Source organism: Tasmannia lanceolata, unplaced genomic scaffold (genome assembly GCF_043159265.1).
Source record: "Tasmannia lanceolata isolate RefF3 unplaced genomic scaffold, GAP_Taslan_0.1 ptg000021l, whole genome shotgun sequence".
NCBI classification, from domain to species: Eukaryota; Viridiplantae; Streptophyta; class Magnoliopsida; order Canellales; family Winteraceae; genus Tasmannia; species Tasmannia lanceolata.
In genome coordinates, this window is record NW_027518698.1 from 10,444,696 (window position 1) to 10,459,915 (window position 15,220).

At 40.0% G+C, this 15,220-nt stretch overlaps 1 long non-coding RNA gene across 14 annotated transcripts; it reads left to right on the top strand.

Moving 5' to 3' along the window:
• The first annotated feature begins 3,195 nt into the window (after window positions 1–3,195).
• Window positions 3,196–12,774, top strand: LOC143855547 (uncharacterized). 14 transcript variants are annotated; one of them, XR_013237916.1, is made up of 8 exons: window positions 3,196–3,421; window positions 3,541–5,307; window positions 5,474–5,533; window positions 6,095–6,212; window positions 8,372–8,435; window positions 8,544–8,685; window positions 8,882–11,481; window positions 11,600–12,774. It is a non-coding gene; the product is annotated as an uncharacterized LOC143855547 (long non-coding RNA). The 14 variants fall into 14 exon arrangements; XR_013237925.1 differs by having other exon boundaries at window positions 3,199–5,307; window positions 8,882–8,977; window positions 11,381–11,481; XR_013237926.1 differs by having other exon boundaries at window positions 3,199–3,392; window positions 5,216–5,307.
• The last annotated feature ends 2,446 nt before the right edge of the window (window positions 12,775–15,220 follow it).

A 15,220-nucleotide genomic window follows, 5' to 3' on the forward strand; every position in this document is an offset into this window, starting at 1 on the left:
CAGGATAACTACCGCTTTTTCGGTCTTTTTGTAACTTCACTTTATTTACATCCTATAATTAAACATAATCTAAGAAAAGGATAAAAAGATAAGTTATCCTGTTTAAATTCTTCGAAAAATGTCAATTTAAGTCAAGAGACCAGATTCGTCTGGGCAAGAGGGGTGCCTAACACCTTCTCCGATTGTAACCATAACCTTACCCAGATATATGTAAGGGCCATGCCTTATACAAACATGGCAAAATATAAGGTTCTGGGCCCAGAACAAAATGACCCTTCGATTACTATTCTTCCAACGAAATTCGAGTATCTCTACTTATATCTTTGGAAGAACAGACACAGGTCTTAGGCCTTAACCTAGGTGGCGACTCTGAGTTTCTCCTTCTTGCGAAGTTAGGATTTCGGTCCCAAGTCCGCGAAGAAACACAGATCAAATAAACACTCCCAGAGAACCCGATGTGGTGATCCCTTGCAGCCCTGGGCGCGAGGGAAAAAATCGGCTCTCACAGAGCTATGGCTCCTAGAAGCCACTCCGATGCTCAAGTCAGAAATCGGTACCATAGATACGAGCCAAGTGATAAAAACAACGAGGGAGAATGAGCTTATCTCAAGGTTTTTGAGTTTGAAGATGAAGTGGGAGAAGGAGAGGGAACGGGAAAAAGATCCAGGTACCTTTGAGCATGGGGGCTTTTATATGAAGGGGAGCTCTTACACCGTTATTTGGTGTAGGTACGACGTGTCACGACCTCATTGGCGGAGGGGTAATGATGGTATCATTCCGCGTATAATCATACTTGAAGGAAGCTGATTCGCCCTTTTGGAAGTGAGGCATGATCTGTGGTCATACGTGTTGGAGGAAGGTTCCTTACCTTCTCTGATAGTCGTGCGTGCTAAGGAGGTGGCGGAAAGGATCGTGGGGTATGGCCTTGCAAGGAAGCGGCAGGCAAGGTTGTGGGGACAGTTGGCGTGCTTCTACCATGTGTCGCTACCTCAGAGGGGCCCGATTTTACCACTAACACTGTTATTCTACAGAAACAGTAACGGGTTTCTCAAAGATTAGTAATATTCTAAAGGTGTTTCAAATTTGTTTCTGCTTGTGCATAGCGTCAACAAACATTACTAGAATATTTCCACTCGGCTTCTTTCTATCTTGGAGCTAAGTTTGCTGACCCCCTTTGCACATCAACCATTCTAGTGGTGGCGTTGTCTTAGGGAATGTGAAGACAATAACGTGCCTTGAGGCAAAGTCAATTCCATTTCAAACTGCATTTCCTTTATAAAATCAGTTGTTTAGCCTGTCTTAGTGGTACCCCATGTGAGACTTGATGGATCAAGTGACTACGATCGTCCCATCTTGGCATTCTCAATGACATTTGGCCAGCCTTATTAGACAAGGCCGGACCTGCGGGCAGGTCCCACCCATACGGGCCGGGTCCGGATCACTAAATTAGTGACCCGTAGAAATTTGACCCCGCTCGTACAGGTCACGTTAAAACTGGGTCAGGCAGAGCGGACCTGCGGGTGCCCGTAAAAACTCAAATGATCGAGATTTTATATGGTGTTAGCCCTTATAGTCCCATATTTTTCAGGGAGTACTGTACTACTGACCACATCATAGGATGATCTAAACCGTCCATGTGACGGAACACACCGTAATAGGTCACACACCAAAAATCATTTCCATAGGATGATCCTAGCCCTCTGATCTATAGGGGTTTACATAAATAATAATATGCAATTCCTCCATAGATCAGAGGGCTAGGATCATCCTATAAAAATGAGTTTTTGGGCACAACCTATTTACGTTATGGCCCATCACATGGACGGTTTGGATCATCCTATTATAGTGGTGGGAATAAATAAATAAAAACCAAGTGACTTGCCAGTCCACCCAGCCCGTATAGGTGAGGTCCCAGTTCACCAAATTGTGACCCGTAAAATTCAGGTCATTTTTTACCCGACCCATACTACCTGGACCCATATGGGTTGGGTTAAACCCGGCCCAGGCCACCCGTTTGCCAGGTCTAGGCCTTATTATGACCACTTAAGATCGATGAATCTTAATTACCACATAAGTCGGGCCTACTAAGTGACTTTTGGGGAGGAGCTTTTGAAATTGAGTCAATTGACGGTTCTTTTTGGCAAGAGGATCTTCCAAAATATATATATATATATATATATATATATATATATATATATATATATATATTTAAGGCAGAATCCTCAAAGCTGGGGCGCTGCCACATGTAGGGCTGTGCATTATTCGGTTAACACCGAATTAACCGACCGAACCGATTTGGGTTTTCGGTTACCTGTAATATCGGTTCGGTTATGGTTTTAAAATTCAGAAATATTCGGTTTTCGGTTCCGGTGTCGGTTTTTAAAAGTAAGGAATACGGTTAACCGAACTAACCGAATTTGCATTTTAAATTTAAACCCTATAAAATATAAAATTGTTGAGGTGGTGGCCAAATGGCCTCACCTGGTTTGACAAGGGAGCTAATGGTTCGAGATATGAGGCTCGGAATGGAGGCAAAATAATAGGCTAATACGCTAGTTGGTTTAAGTTGATCCTTATCTCTAATGCTCTGTTTGGTTGCCGGGTTTTTTTTGTTCCCGGGAGTTATGTGGGAGAAAAAAATACCCTGGGAGATAGGTGGGAAAAAAAAAGTCCTGGAAGTATCCTGGTAAAATAAAAATCCCATGTTTGGTTATGTGGGAGAAAAAAATACCCTGGGAGATATGGTGGGAGAAAAAAAAACCTTTGTTTGGTTGCTTGAACTGTTGGGTAGAAAAATATTCTTCTCAAGCTTATTTTTGGTTCCTGAGTTTATTTTTGTTCCTGGGGTTATCTTGGGATGGGATGAAAAGGCAATCATTACAAAAGTGGGATAAAAAATTCACCCCACAAGTAATCATTACAAGAGTGGGATTAAAATAAACCTAGTGCTAAAAGGCAACCAAACATGGGATGGGACCAAAATTTAACTTACTCTCCCACAAAACTCCCAGGCACAAAAAAAACCCGGCAAACCAAACAGAGCTTAAGGTTTCTTCTATAGAACGCTACCTTATGCATGACGGGATACGTGTCTTGCGGAGAAACGCTCACACCGACAGATGGGAGTCATCAAGAAGGGGAAGCCCGCAAGTGGGACAGGTGCCAACTCGGGAAAATAAATTGAAGACAGCTGTGGGGCACGAATTAAGAAGAGTTGATAGGTGGTCTCAATCGGCCAAAGATCAGGCTCAAGATCAACATGACTCAGACCTGTCGGACAGATGGCTGCTAAACGGGAAGGGACTTATGCATGACAAGCATCTACAGAAAAGGCAGAAAAGGCACACTCTCTCTCTCTCTGAAATAGGCTAGCGCAAGTGATAAGGGCCTGGGTAAGATTTCAATTAAACCACGCCACCAGGTAAAATCGAAAGCTACACAGGCTAATGTCGCTGGGTTTTGCTTTTTCCTTTCTAGGGTTTCATACTTTCAAGTTTTTTTCATTTTCACATTGACTGAGTTTGGGAGTTACTGACTTAGGGTTTGTCACCGCTGCAAAGGCAAGTCAGCATCTCGCCATCTCAAGTTTTCTTAGGGTTTGGTTTTGGGTTTTGCCGCCTCTCCAACTCTGGCAATTGCAGCTGGGACCGGCGACCCCATCACCGATGTTTAATCTAGAATTGGGCGTCTTCATTATTCGGTTTTAAACGGAAAACCAAACAACCAAAATCAGTATTCGGTTCGGTTTGTATCCAATTCGGTTTCGGTTTCGGTTTCGGTTTCATAATTTAGCTAACCAAAATGTATTCGGTTACCTTGGTTCGGCTAAATCGGTTCGGTTATAACCGATTGCATAGCCCAGCCACGTGCCAGCCCCTCCTCTCTCACGTAACTTAAAAAAAATCTAAATTTCGAAAGACTTTAATGGATATATCTATTCAAAGTGCCTCTCTGGCTATTAATTAGGATATTAATGAATAACACTTATTCAGTTTCTTAATTTGGATAACATTGTGTATAGCCCTTTTTAAGAGGTGTTATTGAGAATTGCAAACGTTCCTTCCTCTAATTCCATAACTAATTTCTATTTATTATCCCTTTAATTTTGCAGACAATTCCTAAAAAAAAAAAGAAAAAAAAAGAAATGATATTTACGCTCCTTTCGATCACAGGGACACCCAGCGCCAGTGTACGGGGCAATCAAACCAACTGGATTTTTCCGACATCAAGTACATTAGGCCCCCTTTAGTCATTGATACACCGGCGCTGGGTGTCCTTAGTGATCAAAACGGGCGTAAATAACCCTTCCCAAAAAAATCTGTCTATATCTTCCATTACTCTCTCGAAAAAAAAAAAAACACTCTAAAAGGAACTGTCAGAATTGTTATACGAGAGGTCTCTACCCGTGTATTTCTCCAAGAAAAAATAGAAGCCTGCGATTCATTCCAATGCTCTAACCTTCTATTACGGCACTTAATTCGGAATTTTACATTTATTAGGTTAGACGAACAGTAAGAGAAATGATACATTTATTAACTTATTATTGGGCTAGACATACGAGCCTGTAACTCTATCCACTGTTACTACTTTAGCCGGACCCACAAATGTACAATATTATATAGATATTTTAGTAGGGCCTACAAATTCAATTATTAAAACTCTAGGACTTTAAATTCATATATTTGTATTTGTTGATGACTAATGGGTGATTTCAATGTCCGCATGATTCTAAAAGTCCACCCTAAAGTTCCGAAAGTCCTAGTGTCCGCACATTAAAGTCCAAGTCCCCAGAGAGTCATGAACAATACGGAGAAGTCTGTACATTAATGTCCACACATTAAAATCCCACGCGACTAACACCCCCTCCCCCCTAAGTATTCCAAGAGACGTTGAAAAGAGGCAATGCATTCTTTACGGGTTATATCTCCACATTCCTTATACATTGAATTCAGCGCGACTCTTCATCCTCCCTCTTCATAAACGCCTCATCTACTGCTATATAGCAAGAGGAAAAATAGGTGAAGGAGAAAAATCGTCGAACCTAAGTGCTCTCTCTGTCTACAACTGAGCAAAACCCTAATTCGTGAGAAGGCGATGGAGAAACAAAGAAAGCCCAGCGGTAGCAAAATCTAGGGTTTACTATTGAACGTATATCTCTTTGGCTTACTTTGATAATGATCTTTGAATCTGAAATAGTTTTTTTCTATTATATCAGTTAGATGAAAGAGCTGTGAATGGACTGATGAAAATGTTGTTTAAAAAATATAAGAACTGGTGTAAATTTTTGGGGAGGAAAAGCAATATTTGGTAAGTTTTCAATGAGCCACTATATTTCTTTTTATTCAGTCAGGGCTCATGATTATCCGTCTTATTATTTTGTCTGATATTGTGAGGATCTTTCTGTATGTATAGTTTTAAAATTAAATAATAGAGATGGGTTTCCTTATTTCTTCCTTTTTTATTTTCTGTCCAGCTAAAGATTCTACTGCTTGTGGAAATCATAAGGCAAAAGAAGAAATACTGAAAATTACAGGTTTATTAGATGGTAGTGGGGAATATACATTGGTTTATGAAGATAATTAATGCGATTGTATGTTGGTATCTAGAGATTACAAAAGAATTTTCTATATTTCCTAAATAGTTGCTATCTTATATATCTATTATAATATATCAATTCCTAAAATCTCTCTCTCTCTCTCTCTCTCTCTCAATTGAATTTTTTAATTTTAGTTAATAGGAAAGATTTGTTACCAAAACGCTTAATCCTCTATTAGTAGTCTCCTAAAAAAGTCCCGTTATTTCTTCTTCTTTAAGTCTACTTAAAATTGTTCCAATTTCTTATCCTTCCACCACAACCATCTAAAACGTTCTTTCTTCATTATTTATTTTTATTCATTGACTGTTACCATTACCAAAAAATCCGTCAATAACCTGTTACTTAAGTTTATAACAGAGAGAGATAGAGAGAGAGTACTAATATCAAAAGAAGGCTTGGTATCCCATTTTCCAAAAAGATTCTCTTATGATGTGAATGGTTTATTGTGGTACCTGTTTCATATATCGATGACATTTTATGACCTGTTTTATTCATCAGGAGAATATTTGTACTTCGAGGCGCTCCATGGAAAACATAGACGTTGGTTAACCTGTGCTATGCTTCCAAATAATATTTCACAATCACACGGGTAACGAATACAACTATATGCTAATTTGTAAGTAACGAACTTTTGTTGGCTGCTGTTATTCACAAATTTATATAGGGTTCTTATTCACCTGGGTCATTATAAATAGATGGACCAATTACCAATGGGGGACAAACATTAGGCAAAATTATCAACAGGACCCATGCTTTTCAAAAAATATCAACGGGGGACAAAAGCGGTCTTGTCAGTAAAAGCTGGACGAAAATACCCTTTGGCATATACAACACGTTTTGACTTTGGAAGGGGGTTTTCAAGTCTCTACGATTGGGGTTATCACGTATCAAAATGGGGTTACCAATTTCAGAATGGGCTTATCAAGTCCCTGAAAATTGGCCGAGGGTACTAGAGTTTTGGAAGGGGGTTTTCAAGTATTTGGGGTTGGGGTTATCTAGTATCAAAATGGGCTTATCAAGTACTTGAAAATTGGCCGAGAGTTCTGGAGTTTTGGAAGAGGGTTTTCAAGTCTCTAGGAATGGGGTTATCTAGTATAAAAAATGGGGTTACTAATTTTCAAATGGGGTGATCAAGTCCTTGAAAATTGGCTAAGGATACTAGAGTTTTGCAAGGGGGTTTTCAAGTCTCTGGGATTGGGGTTATCTGGGGTTATCTAGTATAAAAAATGGGGTTACCAATTTCTGAATGGGCTTATCAAGTCCTTGAAAATTGGCCGAGCGTACTGAAGTTTTGGAATGGGGTTTTCAAATCTCTAGGATTGGGGTTATCAACTTCCGAATGGGCATATCAAGTCCCTAAAAATTGGCCGAGGGCACTAGTGTTTTGGAAAGGGGTTTTCAAGTATTTGGGATTGGGGTTATCTAGTATCAAAATGGGGTTACCAATTTACGAATGGGCTTATCAAGTCCCTTAAAATTGCCCAAGGGTACTGGAGTTTTGGAAGGGGGTTTTCACGTCTCTGGAGTTGGGGTTATCCAGTATCAAAATGGGGTTATCAAATTCCGAATGGGCTTATCAAGTCCCTTATGAACACGTTTTTACTTCCTTTTTTTTTCACTCGTTCATTTTCACGTTTTTTTCTTTCTACCGTACGATTCATCTTCCTCATCCTCCATTGAAAGGGAGAAGGAGAAATACAAAACCCTAAAACAAATGAAAAACAAAACCTAGATATAGAGAGAGATGGGAATGAACTCACGTTTCAAGTTTTCGAGCTTTCCCTCCTCCAATGGTGGCTAAAATGATGAAGAAGATGACTGGTAGGGCAAAAAAAACAAGTTGAAAATGGAAAAGTGAAAAAAAAGAGGGAAAGAAGAGAGAAGAGGGAAAAGTGGAAAAGCAAAATGTGTTGCTTAAGAAAAGGGCATTTTCGTCCAGCTTTTAATGACAAGACAGATTTTGTCCCCCATTGGTAATTTCTGAAAAGCCTGGGTCCAATTGATAATTCTGCCTAATTTTTGCCCCCCTTTGGTAATTGTTCCTAAATAGATTTATCTATTGGTATGCTTTTGTTTCATTACGAACTTTGTTGGTGCCACTGTGTTTTATAATAGAAGTCAGTTGATTATCATTTCCTTTATTAAATGTTAGTTCGTCTCTATTTCATGGTCTTGTTTTATTGATTTTCTACTCAAAGTTTCACAAATACATGGTATAATGGTTAGGTACATATTGTACTTCTCAGCGCTCCATGGAAAACATAGATGTTTGTCAGCCTATGCTATGATTCCAAATAATATTTCACAATGCACGGATAATGAATACAACTATAATATTTAATTTTTTGGCCGCCCCGTGCGATCACGGGACTACAACTAGTTAATAGAAATGAAAAGTTCCAACATTTCAGAGTGGCCCACCAACACTTTACGTACCGTATCTAGTGAAATACAAACCAATCGAACCGATGATTCTACCTGAAAAGCTTGCTGAAAAGTGTGGTTTAAACATACTAGACGAGGGAGAAAGGATCTGATATCTTATGGCAAAAGTATGCGGATGAAAAAGAGAGAAATTATAGAGGCCTTACGACAATGATCCCAAAAGATAAAGAAATGGTTGACATAGCATGATCCCAACCCCTTATCCAATTAAACATTTCTAATCATAGTCAATTTTATATGTTACTTGGGCGTGTATTTTCGGATAAATGATCCTAACCCTTCAATTTATAGAGGTAGTTTTCTGACCCATCCATTTTTAATCTATTATAGCCCCGATCATCCTATGGATTGGATTTTAGGACCAACAAATGAATGGTAGAGATTATCCAAATAGGTAGGCCCCATTATACTTTTCCTAAGGATGTATTTCCAGAGAACTATACAGACTGAGTGTTATAAAAATATCGCTGATGAATGTATTTCCTCTTTGTCTCTATGATAGGCCACTCCAATTACAGGGCTTACATCAAATTGATATCATGCCGATGGGACCAACTTGAATCTTATTGGGTATTTCTAACAAGAAAGATGCAAGAAAAGATAGTCGCCACTTTTTGAACCCAACTGGTGCCGGTAGAATTCAGGTCAGCCTTATAATGGTCTCCAAGGTCAACAACACTCTTGATTACACATACATATTGAAATATACCCCAAAATACCACCAATTGCCCTAATGTTAACACTGATTAAGTGAGGGGTATTCTTATAAAATCTTAGGGCTGAGATTATGGCTCCTTAATGAGGAGTATGAATACTAATAACAAGCCTTAATTCCTCCAGATGAAAACAGAGAGAGAAGCGGCTGGAGGAGATTCTACAGAGCCAAGAGAGTGTCAGTTGGCGAAGAATTTTCAGAGCCAAGAAGTTAATATTGAGGTAAGGACGATGTCTGATCTTGTGTTTTCATCGAAGTTATGATTTCTTCACATGATAGATGATTTTTCAATCAATTGGGAGAGCCGTTGTCTTCCCTTTGTGTTCGGCCACTATTAGGTGCGATTCTGATGCTCGTCTCGTGGGAATTATTCTCTCACAAATCTCCAACCAGTTTTATGTTAGCGAAACCCAATCAATTGAAGAATTTTGTCGTAGCTGGAAGTGCGAAGAACGAGTCGAAGTTGATTAATTTCAATACCGATCGAAATGAACCTTTGAATCCACGAAGAGGTGTTCGACGAGTCCACGAAGAACAAAGCAAATAGCTATTCAAGAAGCTCAGAAATTCTATTTCATAAAAAAATCAATCTTGCAACAACCCTGCATGGCTGCATGTTAGGTTTTTATTCCTTCTCTAAATAAAACTCCTAGATGTATTCTAACTCCTAAAAAATAGCAAACAAGTAGCAAAACTCCTAACAAGTAAATGACTATATTACTTCCGGACTCTTTTTTTTTTTTTTTTATAAAGCAAAACTAATAAAAACGTAATAGCATGCTAAAATATAGGGATGATAAGCTTTTTGGAATTTTCAAAATACTTATCATTTGCAGCCAAGAGACGTATGCAACATGGAGATGTGGCCATGTCATTCCCCTCCACTTGAAGAGAACTCGACCTCAAGCTCACCATAGCCATTCCAACTTCAAAGACTTTGACACGTCGATGCTTTTCTTTTCCACATTGTACTTAGCTTTAGGTTCAATAGGCTTCTTTTGCTTCTTTTTGGTACCGCTGTGTTTCGACTTCCTCTTGGATTTTATGGAGGATTCCTTTACCATCATCAAACACAATTGCCCCTCTACTTGAGAAGCTTTGGTGTCCTTGTCCGTTAGAGGTTGAAGTGCATAACTCCTATTGTTTTGACGAACAACGAAGATGTTATCTCTTCCTTTATGAATTGAATCCCTGTCAAATTGCCAAGGCCTCCCCAACAAAAGGTGGCATGTATCCATATTGATAACATCACATAAACTTCCATCCTTGTTAGCACCAATTTTAAAAGGAATACGCCAACGTTCTGTTACCTTTTTTCGCAACCCTTTAAAATCCAACCGAGCTTATAGGGGGTAAGGTGCTTCTCTGTCTTTAAGTTGTGCTTCTTCACCATGTCCTTTGACGTGTAAATCTCCATGCTACCTCCATCAATGATAACATTGCAAACTCTTTCTTTGACCATACACTTGAATCTAAAGAGATTGTTGTGCTGCGTGGACTCTTCTACTTTTGATGTGCACATAACACGATGTATCATTAAGGCCCGCCCAGGAGGACAAGTAGTAGGAATGGGATCTTCTGTATTTTGTTCCTCTTCGTGCTCTTCTTCATCTTCTTTCTGTTCGTCATCAACGACTAGATTTGTCGTATGCCGGCCACCTTGGGGAAACCGATTGAATTTGTGACGTAAAGCGCACAATCGAAAGAAGCACAAATCAAATCGGATCTATAATTTTTTATTTTGAATTTTAAATTTTGGAGAAGATAGGGTTCTTGATCTTACTTTGAGCGTCGGGACACAAGAGATACGATCAAGCGCGGAATCGTCGGCAACGACCCTTGCTTGCAACAAGGGATGAAATGATGGGAGAAATTGAAAAAAAAAAAGAAGAAGCTACAGCTTGCAATTCCAATTTCCCAATAAAAACAAAAGAGATACAAGTGAAAATTTCTCTCACAAATTTCAAATCATTAAGAGGTGTCTAAAATGAGAGACCATGGGGCTTTATATACTAGCCCATTACAATATCAAATGACTTAACTATCCCTAGTAAGCATATGACAACTAAACACACATGAAAGTAAGGAAAATACAATCATGAAAGCATATGATTAATCCTAGTGAAACCAAAGGAAAATACACACTAGGCAGACATGGAGGCTGATGTAAAATGCCCAGGGGATGTGCTTGCATCAAACTCCCCTTCTTGAAAGAACTCGTCCTCGAGTTCCTATCAGCCTCGTAGTGGAAGGACTCTGCCAGGGTAAAAAATGTAGATGATCCACTCTCTCAAGGAGAGTAGTAATCCATAGAAGTCAATCCGTCTCATGCATCTTATCAAGAACGGATCATCCCTGCAACTGTGGCGGTCATGAGGGGTGGTAGTCCATATCAAAACAAGCATGTGCTGAAACTGGCAGTTGTATAGTAGTCCACCCGGCCAACTAGCTGTAATCTCACTAAATATCTCATTTATATCGTATGTAACATCTATAGGCAACACCATCTCAACATGAACATCATCTGCCAAGACTCTATCTGTGCATGTGGCAAAGGTAATGTCATCTGTAATGACTATGTGTCTGCTCCTCATCTTCAACTATGCTCACTAACGGTGCGATAGATTCTGTCTCAGCGTGCTCTGTCGTAACTTCAATATCATCATCATCGACGGCCTCACCATCAAGGACAACAAGCTCACCACTAGTATCAACAACAACACAGGTAGCAAGCACACCACCATCACTTTCTAGCTTTAAAATGATGGTTTCAACACCTGTGATGGTTTCAACAATCTCTCTTGACTCAATCATTATCTCTTCCTCCCCTTCTTGTTCGCTAGCCTCATCATCGTCCTCTATGGGTGAAGAAGGGGATGTATGTGCATGTCGCTCGATGGGTGAAGAAGGGGATGTATGTGCATGTCGCTCGAGTCTCTGGAACTTCGTGGTGAGGGAATCAAGATTATCTTTCTGTTTATGGTGAGCCTCCCGTTCTCTGCGATGCTTTGCCAAGAAATTTTTCCATCGGTCTTCCTTGGCTCTCTCCTCAGCACATCATCGTCGATACTCTGTCAGAGCATAAATCCTCAACAAGCGATCACGGGCTTGCTCCCATCGGCGGAATGGAGGTTTGCCTAGGTCACAATGCTCTCTTTCTATGAGCATCTACATAGACTCTGCACTTAGTCTGACAGTCTCTCTGGCAAGCCGTAATGTCACACGATGGTTGAAGCGTCGAGTGCGTCAGCCCAAATCATGCACTCCATCTCAACATCACTACAGCCATAGATGTGAGGAACAAATGGTGGCGCCATAGGTGGGAAAAGAAACAACCTTGTATTCAATCACTATATTAACATATTCTGTCCTTTGAACTCTTGATTCAGCTGAAATGAACCCAGAAGCTCTTGGATCTGATTTTGAATCAGCGAGAAGAAACAAGGTTAGTGTTTAGCCCATCTCAAATGATGCGAACTGCAGTCTTCAATACTGTACTGCTTCCATACAGAGTCAAATATGAACCACTGCCCTATGATGATATGCTGGAAGTTATGCTGAATGTTACTGGCACTAATATTGAGTTTGGAAACCTGGTTTGAAACTTGTGGAGTGTTCAGCTGGCTTTTAGTAGCAAACTGGTTTGAACAATGTCCACGCAAATGAAGGAACTGCTAAAATGAATCTGTTTATGGCCAAAAGTCTGCTGAAAATGGCATAGAACTGTAATAAAACCTTGAAGCCACTGCATCAGCTGGGAATGACTCTTGTCAGCTTAAATTGGACCAGATCATGCTTGACGCAGCTTGCATAGAACTGTCAATAACTCACAACTGGTTTCGGCAATTTCAGCAACAGACCATGGAATGAGCGAAGCTTTCAGATATTGAAGGATCTTTGATGTCGATTGGAAATATATATAATCGGGGCCTAGAGAATGTCACTGCTTATGAAATTCGAACATAAAGGAACCAAATATTCTTTCAAAATGATCATTGAGAATTTAAAATATATCAAATCCTCTGAGTCTCTTGCAATAAGCAATAGGAGAACTCTACCATAGACAACTACGGACCCAAATTTCCACCCGAATTTTAAGGACAGCCAAGTCCAATTGGTCACGGGCCCAAGGCTAGTTTATTTGGAGTAGTCACCTTTATCCAATGACAAGTTTAACCTTTCAGGCCCTGGGCTCTTCAATTTGCATAATTCCTCAACAAATGAGTTCGTAAAATCATCAATTGAATGGCAAATAGCTCTATTGAATGATTTCTTTCATAAAGATGGCAGTGACTACTCAATTTCAACTCAGAAATTTTCTTTCAAGAGAACTAACTCAACCCAGCTATGGAGGTCTCCTTTCAGTTCACTTTGCTGAAAATTTGAAGTTATAAAAGGTCCTTAACACTTGTTGTTTCACGTGGAATGTGTTTACACCAAAGCACAAAGAAGAACAACCTCAAATGGACATGCACAAACAGCTTCAAGGCAGAGCTCAACATAAACTTATGCTTCAAAATTCATGTACTCAGAACAACTTTTGGTAACAGCCTCAACCGAAGCAGCTCTCAACCGAAGGTGCAACAATCCCAAAAACCGCCCTTTCCCTCCTAACTTTCACCCAATGGGCAAGCACTCTAGCTGTTACCATCCAATGGCTATTAGAAACACAGACCAGTTCAAGTGATTAAAACCCCTCTATGCAAAAGACTTGGTCAAGGTCTTTTTCTCAGTTACTCAGGTCACTGGGAGTTTCCACAAGATAAGTATGCCTTCATTCTCGGAACTGGAGTTGGCCCTTGTTGCCGAGACACAAGTATCCAATAAGGCTCAAGTACAAATGTGTATTCTTCGGTGATCGGAAAGGATATGCAGCAGATATTACATGCCAACTTGAACTGTTCTAGTCTAAATTGGAGCAGAAATTTGATGTCCAGGTGTGTCTTCTTGGGAGTCAAACAACAGCAATTATGCTATTCAAGTCAAGAAAGGAATGTACCTCAACATGTGCACAATTGGAACGAGTTTTGTACCACTGATTCTCAATATCTGAAGGTGACTATGGGAGTAAAAATTCCAGCACTTCAACTCTTTCAAATACTGGGGATCTTCACCAATGTCATCAAACACAAGCAGATGCTTCAACAAGCTTCTCACAAACCTTCAAGGAAGTTAATATAATCAAAAAAATGTTTGCTCAATTCAGCCAAGATGACACATACAATGATAGAAGATGGCTCTCATGATCGTTTCTTCATACAGGTGTGTAGACACCCAATTTTGTCAAGGCAGTATTAATGGTAGGTGACGCAAGGAAAAACCTTAAGATGAGTCCCAGAGCACCAGTTGTGTTTCTCTCAATCTTTCTTTAGGGTAACAAATGATTTCCGAAAGCCGTTTTAAATAACTGAAAAGCTTGTTTTAACACAGCCCCCGCCTTTTTCGACAAACTGAAAGCCTGTTTTACGCAGCACCCGCCCTTACAGCATAAACCGGTAAGCCCGTTTGTACATGGCATCCTAGTCGGTAAGTTAACTTTGGGTCAGAAGCTTCTAATTACACCCAAAGGATACTTCATCTCCCAAACATGTGCAATATTAGATTCATTGGAAGGCTCCTGGAACAAGGAATCCAACGGATCTGAACGTCTACGAATCGGAGTTCAATCATAAAAGTTATGGACAATCGAAACTATTCGATAAAGAGACGAAAACCACTAAAAACAAAACGGAGAAGAACGAACCATCGCGCGAACTGAGGACGACATCACCTAAAAATATCTGAGTGATGTCATCCCAAAATTCGCCCCAGGCGAATTCCCCTGAGGCGAATTCGAATTCGCCTGGGGCGAATTTGGTTCGACCCAAATATTTTTTACCCCCGGTAAGGGTTTCTGACAACTCTTCTCGCTCTCTCTCCTCTTTTTTGGGTTTTCTCTCCCTTCTTCTGGTGTGTACCCTCCTTCGGTGTATTTCTATACACCAAAAATCTAGAAAAACCCCTAGTTAGCTTACTTTTTAGAAGAGAGAAAGTTAGTTAGCTTACTTTTTAGAAGAGAGAAAGTAAAGAAATACTAGGTAGCTCACACTGACCGTCGTCACTCCGCCGAAATTCCGAAGGTTCGGAGGTACATCCTCTTTTTACGTCGTTGTTCTGCTGAATTTCGCAGAACTACGAGCTGCTTTTCAATAGCAGGGCCGTTGTTCTGTCGAAATCTCGACAAACTCAGACGCTTTTCGGCTATATAGCGTTGTTATGCCCGCCGATTTCTCCGTAACCCCGAAGTCTCCTCTCCAAACACAGTGCGGTTACGCTGCCCAATTCTTCCGGTAAAATTACATTAATTTACCATCTTTCTGCAGTTTCCTTTACAAAGTAAGGTACAAGGTGGTGATATCATAAAGACTGGACACACTTAAATTGCCCCCAGAATCTATGATATAAATTCCTCTACCTTTCTATTA